Source organism: Scyliorhinus torazame, chromosome 9 (assembly GCF_047496885.1).
Source record: "Scyliorhinus torazame isolate Kashiwa2021f chromosome 9, sScyTor2.1, whole genome shotgun sequence".
Taxonomy (NCBI): domain Eukaryota; kingdom Metazoa; phylum Chordata; class Chondrichthyes; order Carcharhiniformes; family Scyliorhinidae; genus Scyliorhinus; species Scyliorhinus torazame.
Window position 1 is genome coordinate 174,436,596 of NC_092715.1, and position 15,853 is coordinate 174,452,448.

The window sequence follows — 15,853 nt, forward strand, 5'->3', positions numbered from 1 at the left end:
GGGGTCGGTTTGGGAGTGGGTGGAGGCTGCTTCGTGCAGGGGCAACCAGCTTGGCAGCCCTGGTCATGGCTCCTCTGCCGCTCCCGCCGGACAGGTACTCCACCAGCCCTATTGTGGTGGCAGCTCTGTGGATTTGGGGCCAATGGAGGAAGGGCAAGTGGGAGCGTCGGTCTGGTCCCCAATATGCGACAACCACCGATTTGTCCCGGGGGGATGGACGGCGGGTTTCGAGCGTGGCGGAGGGTGGGAAGAGTGGGTGACTTGTTCCTGGAAGGGAGCTTCGCGAGCATGAGGGCGCTGGAGGAGAAGTTAGGGCTGGAAAGGGGAAATGACTTTCAGTACTTGCAGGTGCGGGATTTCGTATGTAGACAGGTCCCGTCTTTTCCACGCCTTCCACTAAGGGGGATCCAGGACAGGTGTTGCTCTCTTTGGTTGGCTCTTAATTTGGCTCTGTTTAATCACGTTTGCTCAAGAGTCGGCAGGTATCTTTCGACACCGCCACAAGGTTCAGAACCGAATACTGATCAATGACTCGATACACCAGTTAGTAAGTTCAAAAGCAATGCTCATTTATTTACACACAGTCAAATCTACTCATGCATAACTCTACAAACAAAACTACCACTATTACTAAAGCCTATACTTAGCTTCGGGTGCCCACTCAGTCAGAGGAACAATGGCCGTTGCTCGGTTCTGAGGCTGCTGGGTTGAGCTGTTTACAGGGTAACAACTAGGAGTGTCCATCTCGTAGCGTGCGTTGACTTGGGACTTACTTGGTCTGGTGCAGCTGCTAGGCAGGTCTCTCTCTTTGGTGAGAGCCAAAGCCAAAGGAGGGCGTTCTCCCTTGGGGGATACTTTTTATACTGAAAAGGGCTTTGCGCGCTTTTGGGCGGGCCTTGAACTTGGCCTCAACTAATTAGGTCTTTCCCAATCATCTGTATTGATTTTCCTCCAATAGAGGGGTGGTTCCCTGATCGCTGGGCGTGTTCTGGTGACTGTTAGTCTGCTTTGTCTTAGCCTCTTCTGGCGCCGGGGAGTCTGCCTTAACATTGTGTATCTAAATGTTTCCCTTTTGTCCCCGGAGATGACTCATTAGTATGTAGATTGTTTGGTAGTTTCTGTCCTGTCTGAGAGTTTAAGGTTCTAATCAACAGACAGAGCTTGCACCTGCTTGTTTCTTAGCATTGTCCAATTTTTCCTGCATTCTTTGCATGTGTCCATTTTGTAACCGGGACGTGGCCATCCCAGATGGCTACACACCCTACTTGTGATCCTCAAAGCGAAGCTTGAAGGATTACATTACTATGTCGTCATCATCTTCTGACCACCGGGGCACCCATACTTAGGCTCTACACTGTCCTATCCTATGCAACACAATTTTACCTAAACCATTTTAAATACATTCATTATCATAAAACACTACGGGATTAATGACATTAATACATGCATTACAGAAAAATAAAAAAACTGGAACTTCAAACTATTCTCAATAAGCTATCCTCATTCAAACAATCCAAAAATACAAGCAATCCAAAACAATCTATGCATCTTAAACTGTACAAAATAGCAGCACTCAAATTTCTCTGGCCTGGCAGTCAGACACAGAGATTTACATCTCTTTATTCCACAGAATGCATTAAACAAAATGGATGCTCTTTAATCCGTCCCAATGGGTTCGGGGGTCTGGTGAAATCCGAAATTGGGGGACCAAAAACTGTATACCGGGGTGCGAGAGCGATATGCTCTCTTTCGCCATTTCCTGACTCTAAACGTTTGCACGACACTGCAAAGTATCGCCAGCACTAAGAGTGCTTCGACTACATATGAGAGTGAGTACCCGGTGATAAACTTATCACACCAGGTCGGGGTATTGCTAGCTATCGCTGGGCTAGTTATCTCAGGGCTCCATGTATTACAGGGGTGAGAATCGTTTTGGTTTGTGTGGTAGGGGTCAGGGGGGTAGTGTCCGCGTGCAACTGAAGGGATCCCGCTAAGATCCATGTGAACACAAAGGCTGTCTTCACCTTTGTCGGACTTCTTTGTCTTCCTCTGGGGTTCCTGGGTTTCCAGAGTTCTGTGAACACAAGCATAATTTCTGTTATTATCTTGCTTAAGATCTCGTATGTCTGTCTGTCTGTCCTTTATTGTCAATTTCCCTTTATAATTGGTCACCATCTGTGACTCCCTCATTTTTTTTTTAACCGAATATATGGACAAGACAGCTAAGAAAAATAATGCCATACTGCGAGCCGTCTCGCAGCCTGTGTGATTTACCATCCCAGTGTTTGAGGATGCATAGGGAAGCAACCTAAGGGGTGCCAAACCAAAGAAAAGAATTTCGAATGTAATGAGCCAAAAATGGGGTGCGTATGGGCCGTGGCGGGTAAGAAATGGGTGGAATCCCCGGGTAGGACGGTGATCAATGCCGTTTGTGCACTACCCGAGCGTAGCTGACCAGAGGGGGGGTCCTCAGGCAGGGTGGGGACCAATGCCGTTTCTCCACTGCCTGAGCAACCGGCAAGAACGGGTAAGAATGTGGTCGTCGTGGGGGGCTGCCTCTCGAATTAGGAGAGCAACTATGAGTCGTGTTCTGTCGACAAAGTAGTTCCTCTGAACCATTGTCTGGGGACAAACTTGTACCTTTAACAAGTTTCTGGTGACAAACCAATTCCTCTGAACTATTGTCTGGGACAAACGTGTTCCATTAACAGCTGGGGGCGTGAAAGGAGTGGTGACGTGGGGCCGTGAAAAACTTTCCGAGTTTATACACAGCACTTAACGATAAAACTAACGAACAAGCATTCAACAAGCATGGTGCAGGTTCCATCAAAAAGGACACCGTATCTCTCCATCGGTTCCTTTTTTCCCCATCATCTGGACACCTCACTGCTCAATCGTGAACAGGGTCGCAAAGGGATTTGTTTGGTGGGAGTCAGACTCCAAGTCATTGTGGTTGCAGGTGGTTCAGGACTGGCATTTAAACATCCAGGGATTCACAACCTATCGAAAAGACAGAGAGGTGGGCAGAGGGGGCGGGGTTGCCTTGTTAATTAGGAATGAAATTAAATCAATAGCACTAAATGATATAGGGTCAGATGATGTGGAGTCTGTGTGGGTAGAGTTGAGGAACCACATAGGCAAAAAAAACATAATGGGAGTTATGTACAGGCCTCCTAACAGTGGTCAGGACCAGGGGCACAAAATGCACCACAAAATAGAAAGTGCATGTCAGAAAGGCAAGGTCACAGTGATCATGGGGGACTTCAATATGCAGGTGGACTGGGTAAATAATGCTGCCAGTGGACCCAAGGAAAGGGAATTAATTGAATGTTTACAGGAGGGCTTTTTGGAACAGCTTGTGATGGAGCCCACGAGGGAACGGGTCATTCTGGACTTAGTGTTATGTAATGAGCCAGACTTGATTAAAGATCTTAAAGCAAGGAAACACTTAGGAGGCAGTGATCATAATATGGTAGAATTCAATCTCCAATTAGAAAGAAAGAAGGTAGAATCAGATGTATAGGTGTTACAGTTAAATAAAGGTAACTACAGGGGCATGAGGGAGGAACTGACGAAAATCGACTGGGAGCAGAGCCTAGTGGGAAAGACAGTAGAACAGCAATGGCAGGAGTTTCTGGGAGTAATTGAGGACACAGTACAGAGGTTCATCCCAAAGAAAAGAAAGGTTATCAGAGGGGGGATTAGGCAGCCATGGCTGACAAAGGAAGTTAGGGAATGCATCAAAGCAAAAGAGAAAGCCTATAATATGGCAAAGTGTAGTGGGAAGTCAGAAGATTGGGAAGGCTACAAAAACAAACAGAGGATAACAAAGAGAGAAATAAGGAAAGAGAGGATCCAATATGAAGGTAGGCTAGCCAGTAACATTAGGAATGATAGTAAAAGTTTCTTTAAATACATTAAAAACATACGGGAGGCAAAAGTAGACATTGGGCCGCTCCAAAATGACACTGGTAATCTAGTGATGGGAGACAAGGAAATAGCTGAGGAACTAAATAAGTACTTTGCGTCAGTCTTCACAGTAGAAGACATGAGTAATATCCCAACAATTCAGGAGAGTCAGGGGGCAGAGTTGAATATGGTAGCCATCACAAAGGAGAAAGTGCTAGAGAAACTAAGAGGTCTAAAAATTGATAAATCTCCGGGCCCAGATGGGCTACATCCTAGAGTTCTAAAGGAGATAGCTTATGATCTTTCAAAAGTCACTGGAGTCAGGGAAAGTGCATGAGGATTGGAAAATCGCTGTTGTAACCCCCCTGTTCAAGAAGGGAACAAGGAAAAAGATGGAAAATTATAGGCCAATTAGCCTAACCTCGGTTGTTGGCAAGATTCTAGAAACCATTGTTAAGGATGAGATTTCTAAATTCTTGGAAGTGCAGGGTCGGATTAGGACACGTCAGCATGGATTTAGTAAGGGGAGGTCATGCCTGACCAACCTGTTAGAGTTCTTTGAAGAGATAACAAATAGGTTAGACCAAGGAAAGCCAATGGATGTTATCTATCTTGACTTCCAAAAGGCCTTTGATAAGGTGCCTCACGGGAGACTGCTGAGTAAAATAAGGGCCCATGGTATTTGAGGCAAGGTACTAACATGGATTGACGATTGGCTGTCAGGCAGAAGGCAGAGAGTTGGGATAAAAGGTTCTTTTTCGGAATGGCAACCAGTGATGAGTGGTGTCCCTCAGGGTTCAGTGTTGGGGCCACAGCTGTTCTCTTTATATATTAACGATCTAGATGACGGGACTGGGGCATTCTGGCTAAGTTTGCCGATGATACAAAGTTAGGTGGAGGGGCAGGTAGTACGGAGGAGGTGGGGAGGCTGCAGAAAGATTTAGACAGTTTAGGAGAGTGGTCCAAGAAATGACTGATGAAATTCAACGTGGGCAAGTGCTAGGTCTTGTACTTTGGAAAAAAGAATAGAGGCATGGACTATTTTCTAAACGGTGACAAAATTCATAATGCTGAAGTGCAAAGGGACTTGGGAGTCCGAGTCCAGGATTCTCTAAAGGTAAACTTGCAGGTTGAGTCCGTAATTAAGAAAGCAAATGCAATGTTGTCATTTATCTCAAGAGGCTTGGAATATAAAAGCAGGGATGTACTTCTGAAGCTCTATAAAGCATTAGTTAGGCCCCATTTAGAATACTGTGAGCAAATTTGGGCCCCACACCTCAGGAAGGACATACTGGCACTGGAGCGGGTCCAGCGGAGATTCACACGGGTGATCCCAGGAGGGTAGACCTAACATACGATGAACCTCTGAGGATCCTGGGATTATGTTCATTGGAGTTTAGGAGGTTGAGGAGAGATCTAATAGAAACTTACAAGATAATGAATGGCTGAGATAGGATGGACGTAGGGAAGTTGTTTACATTAATAGAGGAGACTAGGACCCGGGGGCACAGCCTTAGAATAAAAGGGAGTCACTTTAGAACAGAGATGAGGAGAAATTTCTTCAGCCAGAGAGTGGTGGGTCTGTGGAATTCATTGCCACAGAGGGCGGTGGAGACCTGGACGTTGAGTGTCTTTAAGACAGAAGTTGATAAATTCTTGATTACCGAGGAATTAAGGGCTATGGAGAGAGAGCGGGTAAATGGAGTTGAAATCAGCCATGATTGAATGGTGGAGTGGACTTGATGGGCCGAATGGCCTTACTTCCGCTCCTAAATCTTATGGTCTTATGGTCTTATGGTCTTATCATCTTCTCCCGGCTGCCAAACTCTTGTCTGCAGTAACCGTGCTAAAGCTGCTTGGGGCGAATTGGGGCCATCTCAGCATTCCTGATGAGCCTGAACGAACTGTCTAGGTGCCAGAATCGTGTGTCGAGGGTGGAGCTACTATGCTTCAATCCGTAATTGTCGGGCGGTGGGTCTGGGTCAGGGGCTTTGATATAGGTGATCTCGAATGGGTCAGTAGAATCATGCTCGGATTCGCTGGGAGTGGGGCCTGGTGCAGGGGTATAGTCGTACCGTGGTGTGCTGTGGCTATCGTCATTGTGATCGCTATCACTGTCGCTGTCGCTTGAGGGAAGGGAGAGGCGGAGTCGTGCCTCTGGGGGCGGAGTTGAAGTCCTGTCGGAGGACGGGCTGGAGTGGTTGGGGGAGGGTAGGAATACGTCATCTGTGGGCGGGGCGTGCTTGTCTGCTGCTGCGAGCAGGATGTGGTGTGTGTGGTTATTCTGTGAGCCGTAAGCCTTGAGCTGGTTTATATGAAACCACGCAGTCTTACCATTGGGATAGGTTATTTTGTATACTGAGGCGCTGACTTTGTCCGAAATGGAGTACGGTCCGGAAAACCTGGGGGAAAGGAATGAACTGGGGTTGTAAAGGGAAAGCATAACTTGTTGCCCTACTGTAAACTCAGAGACATGTACTGTCTTGTCGAAACAAACCTTGCTCTGTTTCTTCCTGGTCCCAAGTCTCACTGCTGCTGCGAGTTGGGCTGCCTTTATGTTCTGCATCAGTTGTTTAACCGCGTTTTCATGTGTGAGAGCTGTGACTGCGGGGCTGGCCAAATCCAGTCCTAATAAATACTCAGTGCCTTTCATGGGGCGTCCGGTCATGAGGGTGTGGGAGGTGTATCCTGTGGATGTGGATACCGTGTTTCTTAAAAACATTGAAGCAAATGGGAGTACTGAATCCCAGGTGCTGTTATTTTGCTGTACCATTTTCCTGAGGGTAGCTTTCAATGTCCTATTCATCCGTTCTACAATACCACTTGACTGGGGGTGGTATGCGATATGGAACTTTTGTCTCATGCCGAAAATCGTGAGGACGTTTTTCATTACGCTTCCGGTGAAATGGGAGACTTGATCGGACTCTATAATGCGTGGGAGGCCCCATCTTGTAAAGATGTGGTGTGTTAATATTTTAGCCGTCGTCTTGGCCGTATTAGTTTGTGATGGAAATGCTTCCACCGATTTTGTGAAGGTGTCTAGACCACCAACACATACTTGTAACCACTTCTGCATGGGGGTAGGGGTCCTATATAATCCATCTGGAGATTTGTCCAGGGTCCATTAACAGGACGGGTATGACTAAGTTGAGCCTTTTTAGCATATCTGTCCGGATTGTTCTGGGCACAGATTAAGCAATTCTCTACGTAGTATGTGACATTGATTTTTAAATCAGGCCACCAACAAAGCGGTCTGAGGTGGGCTCGGGTATGTTCAATTCCTTGGTGTCCATGATTGTCATGGAACTAACAAATGATCTGGTTCCTGTCCTGGCTGGGAACTATATAAATGCCATCCTTTAAAATCACACCGTCATGTGTGGTTATTGAGTTTTTAAGCTTGTCGTAGGGGTCTGGGAAGGTTCCCTTTAAAACTTCCCTGAGTTTCTCGTCCTCTCTCTGGGCCTTCGCTAAATCCTGAATGTTGGTCTGTGAGACCTGAACTGCGTGCACTGGGGTGCTTTCAGGGGGGGTTCCAAAAATAACCATGCCTGGAGCCTACCTTCACGAGGGCGTCTGCTTTAACGTTTCCAGAGGGGGAAGAACGGTGATGACTGCGAACCTTAATTATTCCGTATTTACTATCCTTCGCTGTCTCTAAGATATGGCGGAGTAATGGGGCTGAGGGTAGGGGTTTACCGTCGGCGGAAACAAATCCTCTTGTTTCCCAGAGTAGTAGGAACTCTGTCAAACTATTACAGACATACAAGCTGTCCGAATAAATGTCTGCTGGGGTCGGGAACAAGTCTGGGTGGTCTACAATATATGCAATTGCTGCCAGCTCTGCTGCCTGCGAGCCTCAGTGTCCTGGCAACTTTAAGGAAATTTCATCTAGGGCGCGTCCCTGCGCGTCCTCTACATATATACCGCAACCGGTAATTCTCTCTCCATTTAACACTGTGGAGGAGCCATCCAAATATATCTTCAGGGGTTCGCACCTTTCTGTGGGCTGGGGTCTCTGGGGTGTACTACCTGTTTTCCTGGGGAGTGTTTTGGGAATAAATGGGCCTGTGTTCTGTTTTGTGGTGATGATCTCACATTCATGAGGGTTGCCTGCATACTGCAAATTATCGGCAAGGAAGGTGTTGGTTTTTGTTCTCTTTACCGTGATGTCCCGTCCCTGTAAAAGAAGGATCCAATGGGCTGCGCAGATTTGGCTGACTGTGCCATCTTTAAGTCGGCCGTCTAACAATAGCTGTGTCGGGGTGTGTTCTGTGAGGATGGTGATGGGGTTGAGCCCTGTAATGTAGGCGAAGTATTGCACTGCCCAAAAAACTGTGAGCAGGTGCCTTTCACAGGCAGAAAATCCTTGCTCTACGGGGTCTAACATGCATGAGGCGTATGCTACGGGGTGTAACTGGTCATGTCGTTCCTGGAGGAGCACGGCCGAAAGGGTTCGGTCGGTGCTTGCAACCTCAATTCCGTATGGGGATAGTGGATCTGGGACCTGTAGTGCGGGGGCTGTGCTGAGTGCTCTTTTAAAAAAAAAATATTTTAGTGAAGATTTTTGGTCAACCATCACAGTACATTGTGTATCCTTTACACAATAATATAACAGTATAAATAACAATGACCTGTTTTATAAACAAAGAATAAATAATATATAACAAAAACGAAAACTAAAACTAAATGGCAACTGCCTTGTCTCAGATAAACACTCTCCAAAAATATGATTTAACAGTCCAATATACAATTATTTATAGCAACGACCTATACATATTATACAGATATATTAACAACCCTGAGAGTCCTTCTGGTTCCTCCCCTCCCCCCCCCCCCCCCCCCCCCCCCCGGGCTGCTGCTGCTGCCTTCTTCTTTTCCATTCCCTCTATCTTTCTGTGAGGTATTCGACGAACGGTTGCCACCGCCTGGTGAACCCTTGAGCCGATCCCCTTAGGACAAACTTAATCCGTTCCAGCTTTATAAACCCTGCCATGTCATTTATCCAGGTCTCCACCCCCGGGGGCTTGGCTTCCTTCCACATCAACAGTATCCTGCGCCGGGCTACTAAGGACGCAAAGGCCAAAACATCGGCCTCTCTTGCCTCCTGCACTCCCGGCTCTTGTGCAACCCCAAATATAGCCAACCCCCAGCTTGGTTCGACCTGGACCCCCACTACTTTCGAAAGCACCTTTGTCACCCCCACCCAGAACCTCTGTAGTGCCAGAAATGACCAAAACATGTGGGTGTGATTCGCTGGGCTTCTCGAGCATCTCGCACACCTATCCTCTACCCCAAAAAGTTTACTGAGCCGTGCTCCAGTCATATGCGTCCTGTGTAACACCTTAAATTGAATCAGGCTTAGCCTGGCACACGAGGACGATGAGTTTACCCTACTTAGGGCATCCGCCCACAGCCCCTCCTCAATCTCCTCCCCCAGCTCTTCTTCCCATTTCCCTTTCAGCTCATCTACCATAATCTCCCCCTCGTCCCTCATTTCCCTATATATATCTGACACCTTACCGTCCCCCACCCATGTCTTTGAGATCACTCTGTCCTGCACCTCATGCGTCGGGAGCTGCGGGAATTCCCTCACCTGTTGCCTCGCAAAAGCCCTCAGTTGCAAATACCGGAATGCATTCCCTTGGGGCAACCCATATTTCTCGGTCAGCGCTCCCAGACTTGCGAACTTCCCATCCACAAACAGATCTTTCAGTTGCGTTACTCCTGCTCTTTGCCATATTCCAAATCCCCCATCCATTCTCCCCGGGGCAAACCTATGGTTATTTCTTATCGGGGACCCCACCAAAGCTCCCATCTTTCCCCTATGCCGTCTCCACTGTCCCCAAATTTTCAAAGTCGCCACCACCACCGGGCTTGTGGTGTATTTCTTCGGTGAGAACGGCAATGGGGCCGTCACCATAGCTTGTAGGCTAGTCCCCCTACAGGACGCCCTCTCCAATCTCTTCCACGCCGCTCCCTCCTCTTCTCCCATCCACTTACTCACCATTGAGATATTGGCGGCCCAGTAGTACTCACTTAGGCTCGGTAGTGCCAGCCCCCCCCCCCCCCCTATCCCTGCTACGCTGTAAGAATCCCTTCCTCACTCTCGGGGTCTTCCCGGCCCACACAAAACTCATGATACTCTTTTCGATCCTTTTGAAAAAAGCCTTCGTGATCACCACCGGGAGGCACTGAAACACAAAGAGGAATCTCGGGAGGACTACCATTTTAACCGCCTGCACTGAGTGCTCTTTTTAAAGCGTCTACAGCATCTGTATGCTGTGGAAGCCATTCCCAAGGTGCCTGCTTCTTGAGAAGTTCGGAAAGGGGCACTGCTTTCGTGGCGAAACCGTCAATATGGTTTCAGCAGTAGCCAACCAGTCCTAAAAATGACCGGAGGGCTGAGACATTGTGGGGAAGGGGCAATTTGACGATCGAGTCAATTCTCTTGTGCTCGATCTCGCGTTTACCATGAGTGATCACTGTTCCTAAGTAAATCACTTTTTCTTTCAAAATCTGGGCCTTCTTGGGGTTGACTTTACAACCAATTTCTTTTAGGGGTGCTAGGAGCTCGGCGAGAAGCGAAATGTGCTCTCCCTTTGTGTCTGTCTGTAGTAACAAGTCGTCTACATACTGGACCAGACAATCGGGGCGGGAAAGTTTTGCTAAACCATTTGCCAGCTGTCGGTGGAAAATGGAGGGGGAGTTGTGGAAGCCTTGTGGAAGGCACGTCTACGTGTATTGTTGCCCTTGGAATGTAAAGGCGAATTTGTACTGGCACGTTTTAACCAATGGAATGGACCAAAAGCCATTACTAATGTCCAAAACCGAATTTGTTCTTGACTGGAGTCCCTGTTTGAGCATGGTCTCGGGACTCGTGGCTATGGTGGGGGCTGCTGCTGGGGTTACTTTGTTCAGTTCCCGGTAATCAATGATCAGTCGCCATTATCCATCCGGTTTCCTGACGGGACAAATTGGTGCGTTGTTTATGGAGGCTACTGATCTGAGTACGCCTTGATCCAACAAACTCTCTTTTACTTTGGAGTTTTGTCCCTCTGCTTCCTGGGGAAATACGTACTGCTTCTGGGGTTTAGGGTCGGGACCTGTAATGTTCACAAAGCCAGCCAAACTGCCACAGTCGTGCTTGTGCTGTGCAAATGCTGCTTTATGTTCCTGCAGGACTGCCCTAACCTGTTTGTCTGCACTAATGACTCGAGGGTCGAACCAGAAGTCTCCTACTGAGTTAATCCTATTTACGTATTCTCCTACTGTGAGCGTGGCCGGGGCTCGTGCTGCCTTTGCCATTTTCCAAACACACTTGTTAACTGGGTCGAAAGAAAGGTTATGGGAGCTCATGAAATCGATCCCAAGGATATATTCTGCTGTCTGGGGCAGATCAACTAAAACTACGGAGTGCTTGGTCGTGATGTTCCCTATTTGTATTGCTGTAGGGGCTGTGATGTATCCCTGTTGTAAATGGCCTGTAAAACCGTTGAGTGTGATGGTGAATGTTGTGGGCCACGTGTCTCACTGACGCATCGTGGAGGAATTGAGTGTGGTGCGGGACCCTCCTGTGTCCCAAAGAAATTCTATGGGTTGTCCCCGGACTTTGCCTGCTACTACCAGTCTACCGGACTTGTCCCAAAGGGTGTCGCAGACCCAAGTTGGGGAGCCCGAACACCGTCAGTCGGTGCCGTTCATGTCTGTACTCTCTGAACAGGCGCTAATGCTATGGATCGACTTTGCCCTATTCTTGTTTAGGGTGCCTGTCTGTTGGTTTCTCTGCTGCTTCTGGGGCACGTTGCATTCTCGTGCAAAGTGTACTAGCTGTCCACAATTATAACATTCTTGAGATTTTGGCTGGAGTTGGCTGTTCCTCCCTCATTTACCCATGCGGGGTTCTGGTGTGCTTTAACTGGGTTCATTTCTGCCTGCTCTTCATCGGGTGTTATAAATGCGGTTTTGCCTGCAATTGATTGCTCCCAAGCGCGGGACAATCTCTTCAAAACCCATTTTTCATTGTGGGCCTCATCTGAGGGGTCATAATTTGCGCAAGCTTTTCGTCCTGCTTCTGTGGCGTGGGAAACTAGAATTTGGGTCCATTTGGCCACATTGTCTGGGGACAAATGAGCACGGGCTAACTCTCCAAAAATTGCAGTGAAGTGAATCCACAAGCATCCAGCAAACACTGTGGGGTGCTCGGTCTTCTTTTGCCTACACTTATAGATCATAGAATTTACAGTGCAGAAGGAGGCCATTTGGCCCATCGAGTCTGCACCGGCTCTTGGAAAGAGCACCCTCCCCAAGGTCAACACCTCCACCCTATCCCCATAACCCAGTAACCCCACCCAACACTAGGGGCAATTTTGGACACTAAGGGCAATTTATCATGGCCAATCCACCTAACATGCACATCTTTGGACTGTGGGAGGAAACCGGAGCACCCGGAGGAAACCCACGCACACACGGGGAGGATGTGCAGACTCCGCACAGACAGTGACCCAAGCCGGAATCGAACCTGGGACCCTGGAGCTGTGAAGCAATTGTGCTATCCACAATGCTACCGTGCTGCCTTTATTTCTGCCTTCTACGGGGTCTCCTCTGTTAAAGCCGATCGCATCAAGGATCGCTGTGTACATCTCTTGGAGTGTGCCTCCTCCTTCATTCTGTGGGTCGGGAAGGGCTGCTACGACTGAAGGGTCGAGGCTTAAAACTGTGAGCTTCACTTGCTCCTTTTCGTCCAGGCCGTACATGGTTGCCTGTTGTTTGACTTTCGCGAAATATTGGTGGGGGTCTGAAGTGGGAAGGAATTGTGTAATTTTTCCACACGCGACCCGTAATTGGGTCACGGTTAACGGGGTTGTGTACAGGAAATCTGCTTCTCCTTCTCCTGCGGCCCTGCGGTGTGTGGTTACAGGATTCATTGGGGGGGGGGGGGTGTTCTGCCTGTCCGGTTGGGGGTTGGGGCGCTTTCCTTTTCTGGGGTTTTTCCTGCGTACATGTCCCATGTACGTATCTATGGGCAGTCTCGTTCAATTCCTGCCAATCGGGGCCGTTTTCTTGATCTAATTGGGGTCCGAATGTACTTTGAAATCCATTTTGCACGGACAGCAGAGATTGCAATTTGCTTCCGGCATTTTGCGTGGTCTACGGAGCTCTGCCTTTGTTCCGTCATGGAAGTATGGAGTGCTCGTAGGGCTGCTTTTAAATCATTGCACTGTATCTGCAATTTCTCAACTTGCTGTTCTGTTTCTTGTCTTACCAGGACCGCACGTTGAGTGTCCTGGTAGGCCTTATCATATTGCGTCTGAAAACTGTTCAAATGCGCGAGACAAGACTGATGTGCCCTCTTGGCATGATCCACCTCTCTGTCCCTTGCTGCTAACTGCTCTTTCAGATCTCGATTCTCTTTCGCTGCCTCACTCACGTCTACCTCACTGGTTCTGTCTCTCTCCTCTATCTCTCTACGGAGCATCCTAACGACATCCTCGGTGCCTCGCAATTGTGCCAAACAGGACACGATTGCCATCGGCTTGCGAGCTTTTCCCAAGCTCTTCTTGTGTATCTCTGACAGGTTCTTCCACCAAGTATGTCCTATACCCCCGGGTCTTGTTTCCTCATTATTGCAGAATTCACTCCAAAGGGGCCATCCTTTCCCTTTGAGATATTTTCTGATCTCATCTTTCCAAACGGGACACTGTCCTACTCTATTGGTCGCTGCGACCTCGAATTCCTGGGGGTTCATAAGGCATTCCATTGCCTTCATTGCCATTTTCTCTATCTAGGATCTCTACTGAACTTGGAACAGTGGGTGATAAAGTGGTGATGTAAACACGGGTACGGCTTGCACTAATTTCCGGCCTACAAAACTCCCGACAGTTTTACGCAACAAAATCTCTCAAGTTTACCTTATATCCCTGTTAGTACTCATGCATTGACACACTTCCGAATCTCAGAGGCTTGATCAGTACTGTTTTGATCAGTTCCCCATTGGATTCTCAATTCAAATCTTGGGTTCTCTCTGAGTGGTTAGGCCACTTCTAAGTCGAGTCCCGTCAATGTCGCCAGTAAATGTTGCTCTCTTTGGTTGGCTCTGTTTAATCACGTTTGCTCAAGAGTCGGCAGGTATCTTTCGACACCGCCACAAGGTTCAGAACCGAATACTGATCAATGACTCGATACACCAGTTAATAAGTTCAAAAGCAATGCTCATTTATTTACACACAGTCAAATCTACTCATGCATAAACTCTACAAACTAAACTACCACTATTACTAAAGCCTATACTTAGTTTCGGGTGCCCACTCAGTCAGAAGAACAATGGCCGTTGCTCGGTTCTGAGGCTGCTGGGTTGAGCTGTTTACAGGGTAGCAACTAGGAGCGTCTATCTCGTAGCAACCGCAACATGTGCCAGGCTCGGCCTGATTCAGTTCAAGGTAGTTCACCGGGCCCACATGACAGTGGCCCGGATGAGTAAATTCTTTGGGCTGGAGGACAAGTGTGCCAGATGTGCAGGAGGACCAGCGAACCATGTCCACATGTTCTGGGTGTGCCCAAAACCCAGGGGGTACTGGCAGGGATTTGCGGACGTCATGTCCCAGGTACTGAAAACAAGGGTGGTGATGAGTCCAGAGGTGGCGATTTTTGGGGTGTCGGAGGACCCAGGAGTCCAGGAGGGGATTGAGGCCGACGTTGTGGCCTTTGCTTCCCTGGTAGCCCGGTTACGAATACTGTTGGCCTGGAGGGACTCAAAGCCCCCAAAGACCGAAGTATGGCTGTCCGACATGGCAAGTTTTCTCGGCTTGGAAAAAAACAAATTCGCCTTACGAGGATCACTATCGGGGTTCGCCCGGATGTGGCAACCATTCATCGACTTCTTTGCGGGGAACTAATAGTCAGCGGGAGAGGTGGGGGGGGGGGGGGGGGGGGGGGCAGGGGTAGAATAGTGTGTAGGGGGGAAGAATAGGTGGGTCTATTTGCGAGAGAGGAACTGTTATTTGTACTATGTTTTTGTAATTGATATTTGCACACTAATGTATATTGTTACTGTTTACAATGCCAAAAATACCTCAATAAAATTGTTTGTTTAAAAAAAAAAATACCCCAGCAAGCATCACGCAGATCAACTAACACAGGATAAACAGATAGGGGGCTGGATTTTACGCTGGCAGCCCGGGGTTTTCCCGATGCCGTGGGGCTGCCCCACAATGGGAAACCCCATTGACCAGCCGGCGTAACGGAGCATCTCGCTGGCGTGCTGGAACAGAAATGTGGTACGGCGGGTCGGAGAATCCAGCCCCAGTTTTCTGCAGATGATAGACATTGCAAAATAAAGGATAAAGAACACGTGGCCTGTTGATCTACAGCTCCCTCGTTTGAGTTCCCAGTACATGTCTGGAGATTCTTATCAACAGAGCTTCGGCATGGAGGAAAATCTAGAGCTGGATCAATTGTTCTGGTTTCAGCTTTGCAGACAAGTTATACTCAGATGAGGATTCTCTAGCTGCAGGTCCAATCTGGAGGTTTTAAGAAGATGAATTGGTTTTTCATCGCTTGTGGTAGCAAATTTCTCTTGTTCTACTCCAGCCATGGTGCATTATTAAGGCCTGTCGCAAAACAGTTCCTCAGGTGGGAGAGCTCAAGGCCAACCTGAATCTCTGCTGTACCTACTGGTGTGTCATAGGCGGGATTTTGTTCCTTCACTGTTCTAGATGTTTCTCTCCCCCCCAACCCCCCTCTCATCAGAAACCTAGGTTTTGTCATGTGACCAGAATATCTCTTTCCATTGTCCTCACATATAGTTTCTGATGATGAGGCCATTGTCAGACAGAAATCTGATTGTCACATTCACATATCATTGTGATAAATTTTTTGGGATTTCAACTTTGGAGTTGAAGAGTCTGCAAATAGTATTGTGAACCCAGTTATTTTTAAATGTGTT